Below are 14595 nucleotides of genomic sequence, written 5' to 3' on the forward strand. Positions count from 1 at the left end.
TACCTTATAAAAAGCATTCCCTGATCAGCATTTGTACATTGAAAACTAATAACCTGCTCAACATTCTACCACATTAACTATTCATTGCTGAACGGTGCGGGTTCCCCCAGGGCCCTGTACTAATTTATGGCTGCTTGTTATATAATAGCTTTCAGGTTATTAAAATGGGTCATTTGAGAGGGTGCTTTAAAATGCACAATGTTGTCAGATTTAGTGTCTCCCAACCTAGGAGGACTGGACTCAAGAGATCTCCCTTTGGCCAAAACGGTGCAGAGAAGAGAAACCACAACAGATCTAAAGTACAATTGCATTGATCTCGTAAAAGCTACATCGCTAGCAAAGACGTTGCCATTCAGATAAAATTCCAATAAAGTTGGGTTACTCAAATCTTGGCCCACTGGGTAAGAAACCATGGAGACTAAAAATATCATTTTGCAGCCTGACTTCCCTGTTGCTGGGATGGGCTCATAATATGCCACGTCTGCCCATTTCGTACCCTCCCAAGGATCAAGAGTCTCCCCCAGTATCTGCTGTCCTTCAGATGTCTTGGATGACCGAGACCATCCTCCACCTGGCCAGCAGGGCCATCACATCTGGCGGACTATAAATTGGGGAAGATTTTCTTAGCTCAACAGATAAGCTTCCAAATTATACAAAATGAATTCATTCCAGGCGAAGATAAATTAGTTATAAATTGGAAATCATATTTAAGTAAGACATGGGGCGATTCTGATTGGTTACACTGAAGTCTTCTCATATGGATCACCTTGCCGGTCTTCTGAATGACCTTGGCTCGGATCTTCAAGAAGTGCCTTGTAAGAAACCCAGCTGTTCTTTCAAAGGGACAAAACTTCCACCCTTCACTCAACCATTCTCCACAAGACCTTTAACCCCCCCCCCCACACCTTTTCAGATTGACAGACTGTCAAAAGTTAAAGCAGAGTTCATTCTCTTGTTGACGTCCATATTGTTCCCGAAAACCTCTTTTTTTTAATTTAAAATTTTTATTATAAATTAGAAACATAAAACAAAATAACGACTATAACGAAACACAATCACATACATACGACTGAGGTTGATTCAACCCCCATATATATACAGTTTCTAAATAACATTACATATCATCATACTACAGCTTCAGTTTGGTTTATCATACTGCATCTTGCATTTGTTAATCTTATATCTAATATTCCCTTATTTATATTTAGCTTGCTATTTACATTTCTATGCTACATGCTTCCCTAACATCTACCTCATGACATTTTCACTTCTATCCATTGGTACCATTTATCCCAGCTGCCAAAATAGTCTTGGAAAGAGAAGCAGCCTGCCTATCTGCGTCTGTTTCCTGAAACGTAGTCACTTAGTCACAAAATAAAAGAGAAGTCGAGAAAGTAGGAACAGGAGAAATATTTTTTTAAGAGAAATGGAGAAGGATTATATTCACAAACGTTCCATTCAGAATAATGCATAAACTACAATAGGAACACTTTCTCTTGTAAGCTTCTTCCCTCTGTAAAGCAGAAAGCTACACTTATCAAAAAGTGACAGCAATTTTTCTTAGAAAAGCCCATTTCTGCTCCTTCTCAGTCGACTGATTAAATATGCCGCTATACAGTCCCTGACATTCATACATATTTAGGAGCACAAATAAGAATTCCCCTTCTAATGGAGAGGAAGCAAGCAGCTGAATTAAACAAGGCCTGTTTGACTACCTAACATCCTAATAGCAGAGCGTTTTCAGTTCCATTACCTAAATAATTTTCAAGGCGCCCTAAAGTAATTCGTGATTATTAGATATGATTCACCTAAATCATCCAAAGCTTGTAACAATGTTTGGGCTCTTAGAGTGAATGTATGGACAGGGTAGGAGGGAATATTTCTTAAAAGGGCCAGGCACTGTCTTGACTAAGTATATTCTCGAAAGCACTGTTTCTCAGCCTGGGCAGCTTGAAGATGTATGGACTTCAACTCCCAGAATTCCCCAGCCAGCATAGCACCCAAATTTTGGGAGTTGAAGTCCACACATCTTCAAGCTGCCCAGGTTGAGATAGACTGCTCTGAAGGAGGGTCTCTAGAACTGAGTTTTTACTTTCTATATTAGCTAAACTAGACTTTGCCAACATAGCAACTGGATGATGACAGGATAAGGACTCGGTTGTTTTAATGGGAGTGAAACGAGGGCTGCATTTGCACCCTCAGGCATTCGCTAACAGGCCTTCTTGGTTGAATCAGAAAAACGGGTATCTTGGAAACCAGTATGTGGCCAAAGAAAACAGGATAGCAATTAAAATCAGCAGCCACTGTACCAAAGTTACTACATGCAAAAAAAGAAAAAGGAAAAATGCTAAGGAAATCAGTTTAAACATGCACACTGGTATGAAAAGTGCTCATAGGATTACAACTTCCTCTCTCCACAAAGGTGTGACCCAGAGACCAGCAACTGCCACATAGCCCAGGGATATGATTTATTACCTGTGTTACAGATCCGTCCACCCAGAAGCATTCAGATCAAGGTAAAGTAGCATCACAGCCTTAAAAGAATGACAAGGCAACATAAAAATGACCCTTGCTGTACACAAAATACTTCAACAACAGCACTCTCGTAGTGTCAAGTCTATTACATGCAAAGGCAACATAATTCCTCTTAAAGGATGAAAAAAAGGGGGGGGGCGGAATGCTCTCCGTGGCCACTAGGTGTCACTCGCGTCCATGAAATTGGTTAAGTAAAAAAACATTTAAATCCGTGTCCTTTAAGTACTTGGTCCTTATGGATCATCCCTGCAATAAATAAAAATCGATTCTGGATTTCTACCTCTTTGTGTTCTTTCCTTTTACAAGAACCTGGTGATGGACACACTTCCAAATCACTTGAAGGCCTTTCACACGTTCAATAGAAGAGATCTTTTACAACGGATTAATCATGTTGTGGTATCTCAAAATCCTTCTGTGACCTTGTAAGAAATTCTGGAGCATCCTTTCCAGCTCAAATGCTGCCCCCAAAAAACCTTTTTTCTTTTGGTCCCCCCTTTTTTTGGGATGTTGGGGGTATGGTAGCTTGACGGCTGAAGCAGAGAAGCTGCAGATACTGACGGAACCGAGACTGCCACAAGATGTAACATGATTTACTGGACCATCCTGGATTGCAAAGATGAGCTGGAAGGGAACACCAAGGTCGGTGCAGCAATGGATCAGGACTGAAAACAAGGAGCTGGATCTAAGTAGGATGGAAACACAAATGCAAGAAGGCAGGAAATCAACAGGAAGATGGACAGTTCAGGAGGAGATCAGGCTGGCCTTGAGGCCAAGAGACAGGCAGATACCGATGAAAATGAGAGATGATCCAGACAGAATTCAAGACTGGGAATTTCCTAGGCAGAAATCCAACTTGACAGGAACCTTACCTGGCTTGAGAAAGGAAAGAACAGAGAAGGGAGGGATGAAAGCTCCATCATGAACTCCATGCTTGTGCATGCTGCTTAAGGAGAGGGTTGGACTAGAAGACCTTCAAGGTCCCTTCGGACCCTATGATTCTATGTTCCTCCACGGTGGTACAGTGGTTAGAGTGCAGTACTGCAGGCTACTTCTGCTGCCAGCTGCCTGCAGTTTGGCAGTTCAAATCTCACTGGCTCAAGGTTGACTCAGCCTTCCGTCCTTCCGAGGTGGGTAAAATGAGGACCCAGATTGTTGGGGGCAAGAGGCTGACTTTGTAAACTGCTTAGAGAGGGCTATAAACACTGTGAAGCGGTATATAAGTCTAAGGGCTGTTGCTGTTGCTATTGCTATTTCCTTCCTCAACACCAAGAAAACAACTCCTTGGCCTGCAGTGCACTATGAGGGCATCCTTCTGAAGCCCAGAAGAGCAAGTCCATCGTATTAGCCTCGAGAAACAAATGGTCAAAGTGTTTCTGCCCTGCCCTGCTAAGTGCTTTGGGTCCAAGACAGACAGACCAACAAACCACGCTGGCTCTTTGAGCGAGGTCCCCTAAGCAATGCAGAAGATTCTGGATTTGGGCAAGGTCCCTGGAAGGCACAACCTACCCTCCTTCGAAGATGCTTTTCCATAAGACAATGGGACTTGGGATTTTTTCTTTGAAAACGTCTCGCTTCTCACCCAAGAAGCTTCTTCCATTCTGAAGAACAGAAGAAACTTCTTGGATGAGAAACAGGATGTTTTCAGAGGGAAAAAAATAACAACAACAACAAAAAAAAAAAACCAAAGGAAGACCAGTTGCCTTTTGGAAAAAGCCTCTTTGGGACAACTATGATCTGATGATCGAGAATATCCATCGACGAGAATTCGGTTTGTTACTTTGTCTCATCTTCCCTTCCCCAAAAGCTGGCTTGGGCCTCTTGGCGCCAGGACTCCTGTGTCCAGTAAGTCACTCCTGCACAGGCTGTCCTGAAACCTACAGGTCAACCATCTCTTTCCGGCTGAAAAATCCTGACTCTGAAACTCTTCAAGCAAACATTTCATCCTCCAATTTAAAAATAAGGAAAAGATGTCTCGAGGCATTGAAGAATGCTTGAAAATATGAATGCGGTTGAAACAGAAATAGAAATAATTATTCCTGGTTGATCTGCCAGATGTTTCGAGGCCTGGGGCAAGCCGTGTCAGGAAGATTTGACTGGGTGCGGGTGCCCATCAATGCTTTGCCACCTCGGCTGCGTTCAGATGGAAAAACCCAGCCCCCTCTACCTTCATCCCGACTGGGCTTGGCAGGACCCTGAACTTCTAAAGAGGTTTTTCCCCCAGACAGACCATGGTTGGTATGGCTCAGCTTGCAGCCTTATCCCTGTTGAAAGGCCCAAGAAGGGCTGGGGACAATGACATCTTTAGCTGGAGCCATTCGACAGGGAAACGCAAACAGTTGAGACAGATATGAAAGCATCGCTTCAGCCCAGGATTTGCTCCCCCCCACCCCAACTTTTAGGCAGTTATTGATAGTAAAAAATAAGTACGGGTATTTCTTGACTTAGTAGCTGTTTACTACTGTTTATTAATTAACTATTTAATTAATTAAATTGATGCTAATTAGTTACTGGGCATAGCTAAAACCCAAAAATTCTTCAGGGAAACCTGCTGGCCCTTCCTTGCTAATTTCTTCCCACGATGAGCATTTTAACTCTTAGGTCAACTCAGACGGCATCACTTTCCAAGCAAGATAAAGTTAACTTTAATATATTTAACACCCCCTCAATCTATTTAATGCCAGTCTCCCAAAGGAGAAAGGCTCTGTAATCTGCTTTCGATAAAGGAAATGCCGAACTTCCTGATTGCATAAGTCCATCAAACAAACGCAGGAACAATAATCAGATCAAGTTTATTTGTGCACAAAGACAGTTAAATCAACTGACTCTTTAAAACCCAGTTTAATGTTGGCAAAGGAACCTTTTGCACAGAACCCCTCTGAGGCTGGACACGCAGGATTATAAGGACAATTGTTTATTCCCTCCCCCCCTTTTTTTATTGTTTTACCATAAATCCTAAAGTTACTAAAAATGTAGAAGAGGAATAATACGACATAAAACAACGCATCCCTGCTGTTCAAGGAATAAGCAATCTAATCCTGCCAGTTCAAGGCTGCCACAAAAGAAAATAATGTAGCAAGCAAGTTTGCCTTTTAAAAATAATTATTTATTGAGAAAAGAATCCGAAAGGCAGCAAAGTAGCTTTAGGTTGGCTCCCAAGGAAGAAAGGCATCATTGTAACCGGCCTGGGAAGAGGCCGAGCGGGTTGCTCTCCTGTTCAAAATGATTTCCGATTCTGCAATGTTTAGAATGCCTGGATACAAAATTGTTGCATTGTGACTTGCAAAGTTACAGCATCGATACAATGAGGGAGCTCAGGGTTGTTGCTGAAGAGTAATGAGTGGAAAATCTCCGCCTGCAATTATCAGAAAGGGGTGAGTTGGAGACACCCCTATTATTCAGAGATTCGTTGCCTTCGAGCCTAAGGAAAAATGATTATCTTGGGGGGGGGGGGGGGAAGCCACTTCCTGGCTGCTGATCTACATTATTCACTCAGTCTACCATTAAATGAAAGAGAAGAATTCATTAATATTTTGGGCAAGGGTGGCACATTGCAAGCCACGGAAGGGAGTTCAGGGCAGCACTGCCATCAATGCCCATCTATTGAGAGGCTGGCACGGTGCAGGCGTGGCTTGCAATCTGATTGTTTTGCAGTGAATAACCTGGGCTTCGTTTCATCATTGCAAGGATCCAGGAGGTGGCTGACAGGGAAGAGCTACGCGCAACCTTTTCAAATCTTTTCAATCAAGTTTTGTGGTCGAAGCCTCAGCAAAGGACAAAGGACATTTCTGTCCTTCTCAGCTCCCTTGTAAATCCCGCTGGGGAAGCTCTGGTGCCAATGCTCGGCTTCTGCACATGACGACCCCAACGTGGCGCTTAAAAGGAAAGGGCCACCGCATCGTTTAGGATAGGACAGAGTCCTAACTGTGGGGTACCAAGGAATAAATCAGAAGGTCCCCTTGAATCTCCTTGACGCTTATCCTTCAATATACCATTCCTGTTCATCTCCCTTCCTGCCCAATCCCCAGAAATATGCAATAGAAATAATCCCAAACACGGACCTCCTCTGTCTACTTAAAGCTAAATCAAGATAATGGAAGGGGACGGATTCACAACCAAACTTATTTCATACGCTGTAGATTTTTTGCAACAATCGAAAATAGCAAAAAAAATTTTTTTTAAAGCAGTTCTTAAGATTAAGCTCCCTGTTCAGACCCACTGTAAGAGGCATCCTATGTTAGTGGGGTAGCAGAACTGAATGGAGCCCATAAACATTCTGCAAAAGTCTACTCCAGTTTCTCCAGCTTCAGTTTCAGTGCAGTCTTTGGGGGACAGGAAGTCATTTTGTTCCCGATTCTTAAACCAAGCCTGGCCATCAGTTGAAAATTACCCAGAAGTCTAGCAATAGGTCCAGATTACTCTCCTAACCCTACTGCTGTCTTGCTACCCCAGCCTGGTGCCCTTCCCACCTGTTGCTGCTTCATCTCTCATCTACAGTACTAAGCTGGGAAGCATCCAGTTGACCATGAGTGTGGTCAAAATGAGTCAAGGCCACCTTCCTTCAGATGCTGTCTAGATCACAGGTCTCCAACCGTGGTAACTTTTAAGACATGTGGACTTCAACTCCCAGAATTCCAGATTGGAACAGCTGGCTGGGGAATTCTGGGAGTTGAACTCCACACGTCTTAAAGTTGCGAAGGTTGGTGACTCCTGGCCTAGATTGCCTCACATCTGATATCAAAGCAGCATTTTGCAAACCAACCAATTATGGTAGACAAACTTAGTCGCAACAGTTTAAGAAAAGGAACAGTCTTTCCTTTTCTTCTGAAGCATGTTTTTCTACCAGGTGGGGTTCAAGGACTTACAATGCCACAATGTGCTGTTTCTATGTCTTAAGAGCTCTTTTCCTGCACCAGATCACTCAATCCGTGTTTTCCCCATCACTGAACCCCAATTTAACACTAATGTAATCTTATTTTGCTTCTTCCATTCAGCTCAGAGTTTCTTTTGGGAAATGGCTAGCCGTATATATTTGTTTAATAAATGACTAAATACATTCTTCCACCGCATAGTCAATTCCAAATGTTTCCACAATACACATTAGCTAAAAGAATGCTAATATTTTGGACATCGTGACACAGAATAACTCTTCTCCCACTTGTATAATCATCCGAGGACCTTCCCAAGCTGACAGGTCTGTAGTTTCCTAAGTCCATCTCCTTCCCTTCTTGAAGATGGAGATCACATTTGATCTTCTCCACTCTTCTGGGAGCTTGCCAGTTCTCCAGGAGTTCCCAAAGATTACCTAAGAGGGGTTCCTTCAGTATGAGGGGAGGCAGCCCCTTTGCTCCTGCAGAGTTGAATTTGTTTAAATTAGCTACTTGCTCTCATCTCTTTTAAATCACGGAGAGTTGAAATTTCCTTCCCCTTTGATGAAAACCAGGACCTGTCAGGGCACTAATTTCTTTTGGAGAGGATTCAGATACAAGTTTTGTCTTTTTATCCTCCAACCATGTCCTTGACTTAGAACAAAGGACTCGTGATTTAATCAGGCCTCTCAATCCTTCCAGGAAGAAATAAAACGAGGGCTTGGAGGAACCTCTGCTCAGCACACAACCAACTCCGAATTCAACTCGGCTTGGATTTATAATGACCTGAAAGAGGCAGGAGCCGTACGGTGATGTTTAGTCAACCGAAAGTAGTTCAGTGGGTCTCGTACACGAAAACTTCCTGTGAGATCAGAGCTTATATCTCCCCGTGCTTACGAGAACCATTTCCAAGCCTCAACAAATCCTGTCAAAGGATTTGTGCTTTTACAGCTTCAAAAGAGGAAGATAAATTTTTTTGGGTATATATTGCTGCTCACAATAACACTTTTAAACCTGTAATTATTTATCCTCTGCAGATTTAGGAAGCCTGTAATTACTGCTTAAGCTTTTGCCAATGTCTAGCATATTTCATATTTGCCAACACTGGTTCAGTTGAAAGGAATTAGCCACGCTGTTAAAAAATCTGTTCTGTATTAGCTCCTGTGCAAACAAAAAAGATGCATCTGAGATGGAAGATCTCCATCGCATCCCATCTGTAAGAAAACCGTCTCCTCTGAAATTTTCAATTCTGCTCAATGATTTGAAGGTTGATTTGAGCTCAGTTCAGATTGGACCAGGTTGCTATATGGTACCCTGATGACACCGGATAATAAAACCATCAACCAGTGTTTCTTAAGTTTGGCCACTTGAAGAGGGGGGGACTTCAACTCCCAGCAAGCTGGCTGGGGGATTCTGGGAGTTGAAGTCCGTCCCTCTTCAAGTGGCCAAAGATAGAAACACTGCCATAAATCAAAGCATGGTAGAGATTAGGTTATGCTGGTTCCTGTTCTCAGATTCCAGGTTCCCAAATTTCCAGCCAAGGTAAGAGTAAAGAAATTACAAACCCAATTAGAAGGAGCTTTGGAATGATCAAATGAAGCATTTCATCCCCAAACCCAGAATTAATATCTGCTGAAGTAACATGAGTTTTGTTTGGAAAGTTAAAACGAGTTTGGGATGAGCCCAAAGTAGGTACAACAACAAGCTTATTTACTTTCCTACTAAATGTGAATGACCTCTGGGTGGCCCTCCAACATGAAAGCAACTGAAGAGACCTTCAGCTCCAAAGACTGCCTGCGTTCTATCCAAAAAGATAGCTTAGTTACCTATTTGGGGAGGGGTGGGTGGGTATATTGGTAGTCCTTGACTTACAACAATTCATTTAGTGACCATTCAAAGTTACAACAGCCCTGAAAAAAGTGACTTATGACCTTTGTTTTTCACCTTTGCAGCATCCCCACGATCAGGTGCTCAACCCTTGGCAACTGACTCATATTTATGACCATTGCTGTGTCCCAAAGTCACTTGACCCCCTTTTGCGACCTTCTGACAAGCCAACTCAATGGGGAAGCCAGATTCACTTAAGAACCGATTTCCTAACTCATCAACTGCAGGGATTCACGTAACAATCGAGGCAAGAAAGGTCATAAAATGGGGCAAAGCTCACTCAACAGGTGTCTCAATTAGCAACAAAAAATTGGGGTTAATTGTGGTGGTAACTAGAGGACTACCTGTGTGTGTGTTTTAAACAAAGGGGTGGAAGTGTTACGCAATGGGAATTATAAGGTACGATGAGTGTGTACGCTGCATTGCTTTGCCCTGTTGTGTAAGAGGTCGACCTAAGTTACCTGCTCCTAGGCAATTACAGGTTGCCAGTGTTTTAATTGGAGGGTGGACAAGCAAGGTTTATACATCTGTTGCCCAACTGCAATCCAACCACCGAGATACGACATGCTTATCCTTCCAATTATGAAAGGATAATTACAACATAGATACACCATCCACAATTATACTTAGGCGGCCTGGCAGATGGGCCAGGAGAGGCTTGGAAGAATGCAGCTCTGACGTATCTAATCCAACAGAGACAAGGATTCCAACCGAGATTTCCATCGCAGGCAATTAAACTGGGATTATTAGCACAGGCTCAATCATCCTCAGCCCCGATGGGACAGTGACCAACAATGACATACAGGGCGTCCTCAGCTTACAACCCTCCATTCAGCGACCATCTGAAGTTTCAAAAACACTGGGAAAAACATGGCTTATGACCAGTCCTCACACTTACAAGAATGACAGAAACCCCCGGACAGGTGGGGTTCAGCAACTCCCAAGTTCATCCCAACATCTATTTGGATCATTGACACATTATCTTTACAGATACAGATGAACGGAGTCGGAAGGGACCTTGCAGGTCATCTAGTCCAACCCCCCACCCAAGCAGGAGACCCTCCACCATTACTAACAAATGGTAGCCCAGTCTCTTCTTGAAAGCCTCCAGTGATGAGGCTCCCACAACTTCCGAGTTTTTCCTACAAGGCTTCGTGGAGCTTCATCGATAGAACAGCCTTTTATCATTTCAGCAGTAGCACAAAATGCACGGGGGGGGGGGGAGGGAGGATAAATGCAGATTTTCTCTCTCTCTCTCTCTCTCTCTCTCTCTCTCTCTCTCCAGATAAAATATACTTGCTGGCCTGCTGAACCACACAAGAGCTTTTCTCTCCTTTAGTGGTGCGTCCATCCTGGGGTCAAATGCCTCTCCTAAACTGGCAATCCAGACTGATCGATATGCGAGTTTTCCAGCCAACCGCTTTAATTGGAGCTCTTTCTGGAGTGTGCAAACATTGGGGAGAACGGGAAAGCTTCGCCTGCAGACTTCGGCCCATTAAGCTGCTATTAAAAGCTGGGGGTTGTTTTCCTTGGTGCCTTGTCAAAGCCAGGTAGACAGACCCTCTCCCGCACCTCCCTCCCTCCCTCGGGCAAAGCAAGGGAGGCTTCAGCAAAGTGGGAAGGATCCTGCTCTCTTGACACCTTGCAGAGACCGATGGCTTCAGCTCAATGGGCTCTTGAGTCGTGGCCCTGTGGCTTTCCAGATGTTTGTGAGCATCACTTCCAGTTACCCTCCCCCCAACTACTGGACAACTGGGGATGGTTTTTACAGCAGTGTTTCTCAATCTGGGCAGATGGGGGACTTCAGCTCCCAGGATTCCCCAGCCAGCCAGTCCACCCATCTTCAAGCCGGCCAGGTTGAGACACACTGAGTTATGGGGAAGTAGTAGACCAAGAGAGAAAGGAAGAGAGAGAAAGAGAGGGAGGGAGGGAGGGAAAGAAAGAAAGAAAGAAAGAAGGAAAAGAAAGGAATGAAAAAAGAGAGAAAGGAAGATAGAGAAAGAAGAGAGTGAAAGAGGAGAAAGCAAGAGAGAGAAAGAAGAGAAAAAGAATAAAAGGGAATGAGAAAGAAAAAGGGAGAAGAGAAAGAGAGAGAGAGGAAAGAGAAAGGAGAGAAAGAAAAGAGAAAAAGAATAAAAGATGGAATGAGAGAAAGAAAAAGAGAGGGAGAAAGAAAGAGAAAAAAGAGAGAGGAGAGAAAGAGAGAGAAAAAGAGAGTGAAAGGGAGAGAGATGGCTAGATAGCTAATCCTCCAGCATAAACTTGGTATTCCAAACTCGGGCGAGATGGGGGGGGGGGGGGGGAGGAAGGAAAGCCAAAGAAAAACGGACAGATCTTGACAAGTTATTTAGAAGCCGTTGCTCGGCTGCCGCTGTGCCCCCCCCCCTTCCAATTTCATTCAGCTGACAGGGCTGAGTCTGAAGGGCCGTCCTCTTTCTCCGGCAAATGGAGTAGCCGAATAGAGCCGGACAATGCAGCCTTGGCAGAGCCCCACCGAGCGAGGGAGAATGAACTGGCCTGCCCTGGATCGAGTATCCGAGCGGGAACATAATCCCTTCTCTGTTCTGCAAATATCTGCGCTCCGAGGGCAGCCGAGGACACGTCTCACAAGAGGCCAGCAGCCATGGATGGCGGGGAGGGAGGGAGACGGCTCTCTTGCAGCCTGGGAACCAGGAAAGTGGGGGGAGGATGGGGGCACCGACCAAAGGCGCTGGGTGGTGCCAGGGCCCATTCGGACCAAGCGGGCCCCCTGTGCGGCTTCTGCTCCCCTCCTCAGCTCACACAAATAAACCACCTTTTTTAAAATCCGATTTTTAGCACTGGGGAAGGAGTTTCTCCCGGTCATAGTCAGGAGTTTGCAGCAGGTTGTCAAATTCTGAGATAAATTCCGGGGTTGGTGGGGGAGGGGAAGCAACCCCAGGTCACAATCCTGTGGAGGCAGCTCAGAGCAGCGGTTCCCATCGTTTACAATAAGGCGGGGTTTCTCCTGGGTTGCCCTCACTTACGCTTCCTCCTTCAGGTCTTAACCTATTCCAAAAGTGGAAGTCCTCGACTTCTGACCATTCAAAATTACAACAGCCTCGGAAAGAGTTATGCACACTTGTCCATTTCTGACCTTCGTCGTAACCCTGCGGTCCTGTAAGCGCAATCTGGGCAGCCGGCAACCGGCTCGCATTTATGACCATTGCAACACCTTGTGGCCACATAATGGTAATTGGTGACCTTCCCAGCCAATTTTCAGCAAAAAAAAAAAAGCCAATTAGGGAAGCAGGGTTTGCTTAAGGACCACAGTGGTTCAGTTAATGACAGGGAAGGGAAGGGAAAAAGGGAAAGGAGAAAGGGAAAAAGAAAAGAGGAATGATATGAAAACCGCCTTTTCTACAGCCTGTCTCATGTTCTGCCCAAGTTTCCACTGAGCAAAGCTTAGTTGGAAGGGACCTTGGAGGTCTTCTAGTCCAACCCCATGCCCCTGGCTGTCAGGGATGAGGTTTGTTCGTCCTGTGAAGAATGACTGATAAATTTTCACTGCTCCATAGAGAACCCAGATAATTTCTTCATGCAAGCATAGAACAGCACCTGAATTCAGCATAGTGGATGTGAAATAGTCCTCGAAATATGTCTAGGTAGACATTCTAATTATTCTAAGCTACACAAACCAGCCCCTAAACAACCCCATGTTGACTTATTTGCCTGGTTTGCACAACACACACAGGCCACAGTACGATTTGTTTGCTTTCGGCTTAGCCCGTTGTATCAACACAGCCATTGTAGTTTATTCACTAAACCCTAACCAGGCACCCCGAGTGGCCTTTTCAGCTGGGTTCCTGCCTTCCAGCCCCACCAGAATAACCCCCCTCCAGCCCTCCCCCCTCCTTGGCTCCGAGACCAGGGCTGTCTCTGCGATTCGGCTGCCTCCGTGGGCCCGGCGTCTCCCAAATATGACAAATCTAAGCAATTTTGCTCACAGGGAGATCCCACTTCTAAAATATTTACACTCTTTGGCACTTAATTCGCTGCATATAAAATGAGAACAGCTACAGAGCTACATCGCGAGCGGCTTTTGAGCAAGAACGGGGAGGTATTACGAACCTTTTACAACTGGAAATACTGTGATCCTGAGTGTTTTCTGTGCCTTTACGATCAGACAAACAGAAGATGCTTTGCGCCCAGCAAAACTCCAAGTGAAGAGGAGAAACATCACCTCTTTAATCTCGGCAGGTTGAGTGCTGGAAAAGGCCACTAGACGTACAAACTAGCATGTTTTAGAAAGCTCTGGGCTTAATGCCCGTCAGCTGTGATAATTATCAAATTATGTAGTGATCTGTGAACAAAGCAGAATTTGATTGACCTTCTGCCAGAAATTATTTCCCTTCTTTTTCCTAAAAAAAACACAACAAATTCAATGCTTGCACCAGAAAATTGTGTAGACATTTTAAGGAGCTTATTGGTTATGGAAGGAATTTATTTTCCCCTTAAGAAGAGGCCATACGCTCCTGCACGCTTCTTTGCTTACCCTCAAATAATTTGTAAACCACATTAATAGTGCCAAACTACGAAAAAGGTGCTTCAAAGTGAAAGAAAGGTTGTGATTTGTTCCAGAATGTTGGTTAAGCCATAATCAGAAGTGCAGCTTATAGCGGTTGGGCCAAAAGTGTTTCAAATTGTCTCCAAATCAAGCCACAGAGTTCTCAGGAAGAAAAAAACCTGGGGTCTAAATGGGTCCAAAGTCTCGTGGAAACTCCACTTGGTTCCCACTAAGGCAGCAAACCAAGACACAGACTGTAGATCTGGTCTACAACCCACTGTGAAACCCCCCCCAGTGAAAAAAAAGAGAGATCCTCTCTGAATCGAAGACAAACAATAACAGCACTTTTTGATGCTTTCATAAACGTAGTTCACATCCATGCATCTGCAAGGAGATGCACACACACGCAGGCCTTCCTTTGTGAATGTAATCCTCTGGCATGAAAGGATCTCCATAGAATCAAAGAGATGGAAGGGACCTTAAAGGTCATCAAGCCCAACCTCTTCTACCCCATGCCCAATAAACAGCTACCCCCAATATAGCCATCTTAACAGAAGCAAGCTTCTTTATAAACAGCATCTTCTTCTTTTTCGAGGCTCAAGCAGGCCCCCTATCTACCCTTGTTCGGCACCATTTAGTTAGCAAGCTCTGTTCTCTTCTCTCTTAGCTCTCCTGTTTTCCACGATTCACTTTTTTAAATCAGTTTTATTAGCGGTTTGCATGGATTTCTTCTGCAAGCAGAACTGACCCAAAGTACAGTAGGAATCCTGACCATTCAACTTA

The 14595-nt window shown here is 44.4% G+C and overlaps 1 protein-coding gene across 3 annotated transcripts in view; it reads right to left on the reverse strand.

Annotated features, from left to right (window-relative positions):
- The window catches only part of RORA (RAR related orphan receptor A), a 53422-nt gene that overhangs the window by 13569 nt on the left and 25258 nt on the right, over positions 1–14595 (reverse strand). The gene's annotated exons all lie outside the window — the stretch shown is intronic.

This window comes from Pantherophis guttatus, chromosome 13, assembly GCF_059756535.1.
Source record: "Pantherophis guttatus breed Tessera chromosome 13, ASM5975653v1, whole genome shotgun sequence".
NCBI classification, from domain to species: Eukaryota; Metazoa; Chordata; class Lepidosauria; order Squamata; family Colubridae; genus Pantherophis; species Pantherophis guttatus.